Genomic DNA, 10,783 nt, shown 5'->3' with positions numbered 1-10,783 from the left:
GATGGTCTTAGCTTCCCTCCATGCAATAGGCACACTGTTCGTTATCTTTTCTTTTTTTCACTTTTTGGGTCACACCCAGTGATGCACAGGGGTTACTCCTGGCTCATGCATTCAGGAATTACTCCTGGAAGTGCGTGGGGGACCATATGGGATGCTGGGAATAGAGCTCAGGTCAGTCGCATGCCAAGGCAAACTCCCTACCCTCTGTGCTATTGCTCCAGCCCCACTGTTCATTGTCTTGAAGCACCCAAAGGCAGGAGAGTCCGTGGAACCCAGTTGTAATGCTCACAAAGGAAGGCAAGATGAGAAGGGAGAAAGTAAGAATGTGGAGTGGTGTGTCCACTGGGGAAGTGGGTTAGGAATGAGCTCTCATTGACAGCTCCTATGATTAGTCACTGCTCTTGCTTCTCCGTGTCCCACACTGCACAGCTGTATCTTTTTTTTTTAATTTATTTATTTTTAATTAGAGAATCACCGTGAGGGTACAGTTACAGATTTATACACTTTTGTGCTTATACTTCCCTCATACAAAGTTTGGGAACCCATCCCTTCACCAGTGCCCATTCTCCACCACCCGTAAACCCAGCGTCCCTCCCACCCTCCCCAATCCCATCTCCCCCCCACCCCACCCTGCCACTGTGGCAGGGCATTCCCTTCTGTTCTCTCTCTCTAATTAGCTGTTGTGGTTTGCAATAAAGGTGTTGAGTGGCTGCTGTGCTCAGTCTCTAGCCCTCATTCAGCCCGCAACTCCCTTCCCCCACATGGCCTTCGACTACAATGTAGTTGGTGATCGCTTCTCTGAGTTGACCTTTCCCCGGAACGTGAGGCCAGCCTCGAAGCCATGGAGTCAACCTCCTGGTACTTATTTCTACAGTTCTTGGGTGTTAGTCTCCCACTCTGTTATTCTATATACCATAGATGAGTGCAATCTTTCTATGTCTGTCTCTCTCTTTCTGACTCATTTCACTCAGCATGATACTTTCCATGCCGATCCACTTATATGCAAAGTTCATGACCTCATTTTTTTCTAACAGCTGCATAGAATTCCATTGTATAGATGTACCAAAGTTTCCTCAACCAGTCATCCGTTCTGGGGCATTCGGGTTTTTTCCAGATTCTGGCTATTGTAAACAGTGCTGCGATGAACATACATGTGCAGATGTTGTTTCGATTGTACTTTTTTGCCTCTCTGGGATATATTCCCAGCAGTGGTATTGTGCACAGCTGTATCTTAAAGAACAATTCAGCTGGCTATGTCTCAGAGAATAATTTGCACAAGATTCCAGATAGCCACTCCCCTCCTCTAAGACCCCTTTCCCAATTGTACTCCCATGACACTCTAGCACCTTCCTTTGGGTCCCCTAATCCTCCTGGTAATCATGGAATCTAATAGACAAGTTACACTATAGCAATACCCTGCAGTCGGTAGTGTTTTATATTTGTATAAAATATAAGTCATATTTTATATAAATATATACAATACAGATATAAAACATTGTCTTCTCTCTGTATTGAAGGACTAATACCCCGATGCCTAATCCCAGCACGCTCATCAGTTTCCAATGGCCTGACATCTAGCCCCATCCAGTAGCTTATAGTCACTGGCATTTGCTGGGAACCTGAGAGGAGGCTACCCACTCTTGCCTGAGGCTGCTCAGTCACTGCCTGTGGCCAACATAAACAAGCCCTGAGGAAATTTCCCAAGTTCATTCCAAAGGAAACAAGGCTTTCTTGGGGAGCAGCCTACCTTCGCCTGATGCTAGACCACAGAGGGACTAGTCACCGGGTCTGTCAACATTGGCATCTGTCTGGAAATCTTCTAGATATTCCCACAAGACAGTAGGATAGGAAAAAGTTCTGTGTCATCTTTTACTGACATTCCCCCTTATTTCCCTGATGTCCGCCAACACCCCCCAACCCCACCAATTCTAGTATCTCTCAGAAGGAAGAAGTAATGATAATTTCTAATCTGATCCTGAGCAAATGTATTAATCATGGTTGACTCTTCTTCACATCCTCAGAGAGAGCCCTGGACACCCAGTCTTTCTTATGTTCTGAGCCAACTGGGGTCCATTCCAAGGGCAACTGAGTGGCAAAGATGCATTTATACTCAAGGCAATTAGTGTTTTCTCATCACTGTATAACGAATTTAAATAGCTAAAAGCCCATTTTAATGACAACCTGCTATCTTCTCTATGCAATAAATCTGTTTTCAGGAGAGAGAAAGGACAATTGTTTATACCATTTCCCCTACCTATAGTTTAGCTCATTTGCATCCCCTCCCTCCTGCTGGATTTGCATCTGGATGCAAATTTGCATCTGGATGAAGAACTCCAAGAGACTCAAATGTGCCAAACGCAGCCCGCTTGGTGGTGACATGACTCAGAGACACACTGATAATTCCCAAGGCTTTGAATTTCTTGGTTGGTCATTTCATTCGTCCCCAGCCTCCAGCCAGGAACCATATCAAACTCATCCCAGACCGGTATGCCAAGACCCAGTGAGCAAATGAGGCCAGGGCATGGAAGAAATTAGTCTGAGATGAAAGAAAACTAGGATCCACAGGGAGAAGGGAATGGCAATGGAAACAGATAATACACACCAGCCTTCTGACCCTATGAAGCCCCTGTCAGCGCCACATTAGGTTAAGAGTGGTTCAGAGAACATTTGAGAGGGGGGGCAACAGATTGACTATGAAGAACTCAAATTCAGAATTTGGCTGACTCCAAAGAGTTTTTGGTAAGTGATATTCCACAGCTGCTAAGAAATATGTCCAAAGGGTATGGGGCCAGCTTTGACAGGGATGAGGAAGAAGTGATGCTGGGTACATGCTGAAGGACCCACTTTTAATTTATCTATTTATTTTGGTTAACAACAAATCTCACAGTGAAGGTATTACTGGTGCCCGCTTGAGCAAATTGATGAACAACGGGGCGACAGTGCTACAGTGCTATTTTGGGAGGGTCAGGGGTTACTCCTGGCATTGCTTAGGGGACCATTTGAGATGCCGGGGATTGAACCAAGGTCGTCTACATGCAAGGCAAACTCCTAATTGGCTGTACTATTTATTGCTCTGGCCCCAGGACCAACATTTTAGAGAAAGACAGGGCCCATAGCTTCCTAAACACAGTCATCTTTGTGCATGTAAGAATTCTCTCATTAAGGTTCCATTTTCTGAGGCTCGATCCCTTATTTTATTGGGGTTTCTGTTCAGATTTTATTTCCCCAGGGCTTCTCTGACCTTCTGGGGTGCATCCTGGGTGTTAAGGGTACCTATAGTGGTGGTATGGACCACTCTAGGAAGGATACACCAGGGAGAAAACACACATCCCTAAGAATTGGTTTGCTGTCATTTAGACAAAGAATTCTGGGAGTTAAAGACTGTAACTGATCTTACAGAAGGGTACTCTTCACCTACCACATGTGGAGGTACATGTGTGAAAGGCAGTTGGAGCTGATGCAAAACTCCAGGTGAATCAAGAGGACTGGCTCTGTCTTCTCTCTCAAATCTACCTCAGAGTTCCTAGATGACCTCACTCCCACCATCCCTTCATTCTAGGTAACAGGAGTAACGGGGATATTTTAAAATAAAATGAATTAAAAACTAGGTAAGTCAGCCTTTTAGCTGCCTAGTTAGAAGTTTCTTCTTTAGCCTACCGTTAGGAGCTTTCGGAAAGACTTATTCTATAACTTCTATTTGCATATTCCTGGCCAGGACTTAGTCATGTGATCATTCATGCTGAAAAGGAAACTGGGAAATTTGTGTGTGTCAGGAAATTTCTTTGTGTCAGGGCAATGTGTCTGGTAGTTTTCCCTGTCTGACACATTGTCCCATCTCCCAACAAGCATTAAATCTTACAGAAGTCTCCTTATTCAATGCTAGTGGCAGAATCCTTCCTCATTAACTGGGAGTTTGTGGATAAAGCTAACCAAGTATCCTTCACTGTCTCCTTACCCTCCTCTCAATTCTTCTCCCTTTTTAACCTCTTCATTACATATGATTCATACCATATTAATTTCGTGACTATCAAAGGAAGGAATCACTCCCCTAGTCTCCATATATAAAAAGACTAGGGTGAAATAACTCTGAGAACATGCCTATCCCTGGACCACTACAAGGCCATGGACGTGACTTACTAGGTCTGGTCATGGAAGGAGTTTAACCTGTTCCCAGATATTAGCATGTGGTTCCCAAGCTTTCCCATTTCTCCCAGGGGGATTAGCACAAAAAATAGATTTCTGGAGTCTAATTTTGATAGGCCCTAGTTCACCAAAGTGAGGCACAGAACACCTTCTGGAATTCCAGCACGCAGTCCAAGCACTCAGAAATGCAAACTGTCTTGCACAGAACAGAACATACGAAGGTGGTTCTAGATTGACCTTCCACTTCCCCGACAGCATTCCCAATCAGTGGCTCCAGGAGGCTGCAATCTTGTGAGAGTTGATTGTAGTATTCCAGGGCATTTGTCTGGGAAATGCACGGCAAAGTGTGATAATGAACCATGGAGGCTGCTTCTCCCTGCCTCCCTAGATCCAAAGGTTGTGTATAGTTATCGTGCACCTTACAGATGAGGTGAAGAAACTACCCTCTTTTCTTGGAGAACTGGCCTCTTAGACCACACACCCACCATTGTTTTCTGTAACACCTTAGCACATGGTCTTTGCAAGGGGTTCACTAACACCTGGGAAAAAAAACTTTTGTTGCCTATAAGATCCCTGGAGAGAATATTCAAGTCTACTGTGCTCTCTGCCTTCTCCCCAACATCAAAGTCCTCTGGCTCTGAGGCCAACTGATTTCCCTCTCACCCTCCACATATTGCGGCAAAGAAATATCTTTCCCCCAAGTAAGCTTGAGTATGTGTATGTTCATGCACGTGTACATGTATGCACGTGCATGCGCACACACACACATACACACACACACACACACACACACTTGAGCACATGTCACAGGGATCGTAGATGCTCTTCTTCCAAATTTCCTCTCTGCTCAGATGCTCTTTTTCGAGCTTTACATGTGTTGACAAGACAGATATAGGAGAGTGGGGCGGAGAAGAAACTGTTCTAATCTTGTTCTCTGAGTTGTTTGTCAGAGTGTTTTGCGTTTATTGCATTAGATGCTGGAGCAGGTGGTGTAGAAAATAGTTGATCCAGGGGATATGTTTCTATTTTAGAAGTTCATATGTTTTCTCTTAGTTTGCACTGACCATTTTCTCTTTGCCTGATCCTGAACAAAGTCTTAAGAGGTGTCCAAAGCACGAAGGGACTGGAAATTACACAGGTAGTTAGAGTCATTTTAGAAGCCATTATCAAGAAGTAATACCGAGTGCCAAATTTGGGGTCCAGAGAGGGAGTACTCAAGATAAGGTGCTTTGCCTCGCATGTATGTGGCCAATCCCAGTTTGATCCCCAGAACCACATATGGTCCCCTGAGCATCACCAGATCCAGAAGTAAACCCACAGGACCACCTGGTGTGCCCTCCAAACAAAAACAAGCAAAACAAACAAGTGCCAAATTGGTAAACAGATTTCTTGGTGGACATGAATGGATTAGAATGAAGTCAAGGAAAAATGGTTCCGTTTTCTGTAAGTGGAAAAATGAAATGGGAATAGGTAGACTTCGCAATCAATATGAACTAGAGCTTTGTCCTTCATACAATTTCAGAAAAGAAAGCTCTGCAAAAATTGCTGAATCAACGAACCCACCAACTAATCTTGGAAACTTGAAAGTCACTTCCAAGAACTTGGAAGCCAGTAGATGATATTTCATGAGTAGATGAACCTACCCTTCCTCATTCCATCCATCCTCCAGTGCTCTCCCACATTTGACCTGAACTACTTTACTCCTTCCTGAGCCCTGCCTTTTCTCTTCTTGCGTTTTCACTGGTCTCTGCCCACCTTACTGGTTCTCCTCCCTTTGGGATCATTTCCATACCAACATGAAGAATAGTTTTTACCTTAAGGTAAATGACATCTCAAACTTTTCCTTTCAACTACTGCCTCTTCATGTTCCATGGGAAGTAATTTTTCTCCTCTTTGCTCTTGAACCCTCAACACTTGACCCTGGTCCCCACTGTGGAACTTCAGCAACTCTTATCAAGGCCTCCAATGGTAATCCACCCCATGGAAGTTTTTAGCCTTTATCTTCACTGATTAAGAACCGGATGAATATGTTTATAGTTAATCATATCTTCCTACTCCTTGAACTATGGATGCCAACGCTTCCCCCAAAGGACATGAGGGCGTTCCACTTGCTGGGCATTACCCCTGTAGCTGATGAAGATGACGCACGACAAGGGGAGAAGCTCCAAGGGGAGTGGCCAGATTAGGGGTGAGTTTGCAGTTGAAAGCATGGCAAAGTTACCAGCTAATTACCAACTACCAATAAATTACTAACCATCGTGCAAGGGTTTCAGTACTTTGATCGGTACTCTTGTGACAAGGCATAATGGTTTTGCCCTTCCTGGTTGGTTGGTTCATTTTTAATTTGGAGGCACATCCAAATGGTGGTTGGGTTACTCCTCGTTTTGTGTTCTAGAGTTGCTCCCAGGAGTGCTCCCGAGTTTCTCTCATACCATGCCAGGAACTGAGCCTGGGCTTATCACTGCAAGGCATGTACTTAGCTCATGACACTATCTAGCTGCCTCAAAAGTTGATGACAATGTCTTGATGTTGTCCCTTCCATGTTCATTTTCTCCTATTTGCTCCTTCCTTCCAGGTGTCAAGTGTCCCTTACTATTCATTACTCCCCCCTGGCCCACCTTGTAGACCCAGATCACATTTTACCTGCCCTGAGAAACCCACTTGGACCGCCAGGACATCCCTATACCTTGCCTAATGATGCAGGATGATGTCAGTATCATCTTGCATCATTCCAGCCACCATCTGATCTACTCTATATATTACCAGCCTCTTTTTCTTGCCTTTATTCACCTAGAGTTTGAATTTGGAGGAGAACAGGCATTGTTTTTCTCTCTGCTTTGGCCCCAGTGCTGGCACTGGAAGATGCCCCCTGGAAATTGTTGAATGAATAAAAAATGGACACTGTCACTTAACACAGCTAATCCTTAGTACATCCATCCTTCTGGATAAGCTAATGCTCTACGTAAGAAAAAATGTCTTAGCAAGTAAGAATTCCCCAAAGGCAAAATTAGGCTATTTCAAAATGATGGTGGTGTTCCATGTGGATAATCTTTGTAATATGCTGAGAAATCTGGCCTCTACCTATAAGGCTTATAATGGAATCAAATTTTTCAAGCTCGCAGGGTCCCCACCTGAAAGATGGGATCACATCACCAATGTCACAGGAAGCGTGATGCATCATACAACACTTATTTTGCAGAGTTAAATCTGGTTCTCACTCCCTTCTCCCATCCCTAAAGTGGCATGGTGGTCCTCAGAAGGACAGATGACCGTCCTTCTGTAAGGACTCCCGAGTAGGTGGGGGATATACATTGGAGCCGAGGTGGAGGTAGGGGCAGGGATTGGCGCCTCTGCTCCCCCTGGGATGGCTCCAGGCCTTCTGGGTAAGGGAGCACAGAGCCGACCCATCTGTGCCACCAGGCCTTCTGCGATGCTCTGGGAGAAGTGACAACATTAACCCAAATCATGCATATTCAAAGGCCAGTCTGGTTGCCTGGCACCATGGACCACCCCAACAAAGTAGGTAACAGCTTGCCTCCTTGAGTCAAACCTTGGGTAGCGGAGTCAGTTAGGCTTGGAATGGTGTGGCACATAGGGAAGGTGCTACTTCTTTTTCCTTGAATTAAGGTCCCTAAGTGAGGCGTTCTTACCCAAGAGTCTATGGCCCCCCAATACCTTTGGATAGAATTCATTCAAGAACTTGGACGGGAGAAAATCTATTTTACCTTATTAATCTCAAACGGGAGTGAAACAAGCCCTCTTCTTTTGAGTGTCGGAAACAAATTACATTCCTATTGTGTGGTACTGAGCCACAGTAGAACTCCCGGAGAGTTTGGGATGATGTTGTCATGTTGAAGATGTCACAATACATCTTAATGCTTTTCACTGTGAACTACAGCGGCTTTTCATCTCCCTGCAGTATTTTGTCATTTAAAGCATTGCCGAAAGTATGTTTATCATAATTTGTCATCACATTTTAATGATGATTCAGGATTACTGGCTTCATTTGTAAACTCACGAATTTCACGATCATCTAGCTAACTTCAAAACGTTATTCTGGGAACTGGGGTCATAGTACAGCAGGTAGGGTGCTGCCTTGTACCTGTTCAACCTGGGTTTGATATCCAGAACTCTATTTGAACTTCCAAGCCTCCCTCCCAGAGTGATCACTAAGTGCAGATCCAGGAGTAAACCCTGAGCACAGGCAGGTGTGACAGAACAAAACAACAACAACAAAACAGTATTCTGAGGGTCAGAGATAGAGTTCAGTGGTTAAGGCACATGCCTTGCATGCAGCTGTCCTTGTTCAGTTCTGGGTACCACATGGTTACCTGAGCATCATGAATTGCAGCTCTGGATACTCCCAAATACCACCAGGGTGATCTCTTGCACTGCAAAGCCCCTGATCAGAACCATATTTTTGGGCCTCCATCAAAGTGCTGACCCTGTTGTCCAAGGGGTCCCCCAAACAAACAAACATTATTCTGAGGTGTTAAGGAGCTTTGACAGATCCTATGGTCTGTGATTCAAAACCCTTCTCTAAACCCATCTGGGGAAAAGGTGGATACTATTACGTGGTGTGTGTGTGTGTGTGTGTGTGTGTGTGTGTGTGTGAAAACCTTTCTCTAAAACCATCTGGGAAAAAGGTGGATGCTATTACGTGGTGTGTGTGTGTGTGTTTGTGTGTGTGTGTGTGTGATGCACACCTGGATCTGTGCACCTGACCCAGAAGCAAACCATCTCCCCTAATCTTAGGCACATTCTCCCCCAAATGAAACTGCTTCGATATTCCAGCTACAAAATCAGGAGTTAGGAGTCAGTTTCAAAAGCCCAAAAGGGGACACCAGAGCAATACTTCTTATGGAAAATATAACCTCCCCAAACTAATGTGTGCTTTTGGAAGGAGGAGAAGTAGACAGAAAGAACTGAGATGGGGCCTTGGAGTTAAATCCAGATCCTGGATGAGCCCCTTCAGTAATGTCACTAAAATTACATTCCAGAAATGGGTCTATTCCTCTGAGTCAATACAGCTATCTGCTACCTCTTCTACTTGTCTCTAGCCCCAGAAAGTTACATCAAACACACCCCTTCAAAAGCCTTTGCTATAAAATCATCAGATATAGGATACAAACTAAATGTCTGCTGTGATTAAAGAAATAAAATCAGAGCTTACAAATGAAAATGAATCAAATGGAATGATTAGAAACTAAAAAAAATTAAAATAAAACTCAGTGAATGACAAACAACAAATTAAACATCTGAATTAATTAAACATCTGAACTAATTAATGGTTCAGTAAAAATATACAATGTAGTTTTCCAAAATAACACAGATTTCCCCCAAAATAGTAAGACTAGAGCTTTTTGGGAATAAAACATTCTATTTTTTCTATTTTATTTGTTCCTTTCAAGTAGTATTAAAGGGACATGGGGTTCCTTTCTAGCAATTCTCAGTCAACCAAGTGGTGGATCAATGCTTGGGGCCAGGAGTGCATGACTGTTCAGGTCCTGAGATACTGGTACCTGGGCTACCACAGCTGTGCAAGGCTACATCCATCAATCACATGGTTCTGGGAATCAAAATGAGGTAGGCCACATGCAAAGAAAAGCATTAGAATAAGTAAGAAACTAAAAAAAAAAAAAGAAAAAAAAAGAAACTTTGGTACATCTATACAATGGAATACTATGCAGCTGTTAGGAGAGATGAAGTTGTGAAATTTGCTTATAACTGGATAGACATGGAGAGTATCATGCTATGTGAAATGAGTCAGAAAAAGAGGGACAGATATAGAAGGACTGCACTCATTTGTGGAGTATAAAATAACATAATACAGACCAACACCCAAGGACAGTAGATAGAAGGGTCAGGAAGATAGCTCCATAGTTGGAAGCCTAACACATGAGCGGCGGGGAGAAGGCAGTGGGAATAGAGAAGGGATCGCTAAGAAAATGATGGCTGGAGGGGCTGGAGTGATAGCACAGCGGGGAGGGCGTTTGCCTTGCACGCGGCCGACCCGGGTTCGAATCCCAGCATCCCATATGGTCCCCTGAGCACCGCCAGGGGTAATTCCTGAGTGCATGAGCCAGGAATGACCCCTGTGCATTGCCGGGTGTGACCCAAAAAGCAAAAAGAAAAAACAAAAAAAACAAAACAAAACAAAAAGAAAATGATGACTGGAGGAATCAGTCAGGATGGGAGATGTATGCCGAAAGCAGGTAGAGGATCAAACATGATAACCTCTCAGTATCTTCATTGCAAACCATAATGCCCCAAAGTAGAGAGAGAGTATGGGGAATATTGTCTGCCATGGAGGCAGTGGGAGGGTGGGAAAAGTGGGGATATACTGGGGATATTGTTGGTGGGGAATGTGCATTGGTAGAGGTTTAGGTGTTTAATCATTGTGTGATGGTAACTCAAACATGAAAGCTTGTAACTATATCTCACGGTGAATCAATAAAATTTAAAAAAACATAAAAAAGAATAAATAAGAAACTGAGACATAATTTTAAAATGGTACCATTTATTGTCACTGTTGGTTTTTAGCACGTCTCTATGAAACCAAACTGATGAAAGAAACAAAATGTATGATAGATTTGAATTACATAACTAATAAGCCTGAAGGAATGCATATGTATTTCAC

The sequence above is a fragment of the Sorex araneus genome, chromosome 6 (genome assembly GCF_027595985.1).
Source record: "Sorex araneus isolate mSorAra2 chromosome 6, mSorAra2.pri, whole genome shotgun sequence".
Classification (NCBI taxonomy): Eukaryota; Metazoa; Chordata; class Mammalia; order Eulipotyphla; family Soricidae; genus Sorex; species Sorex araneus.
The sequence above is the reverse complement of the archived record's forward strand: the minus strand, read 5'-3'. Positions refer to the sequence as shown.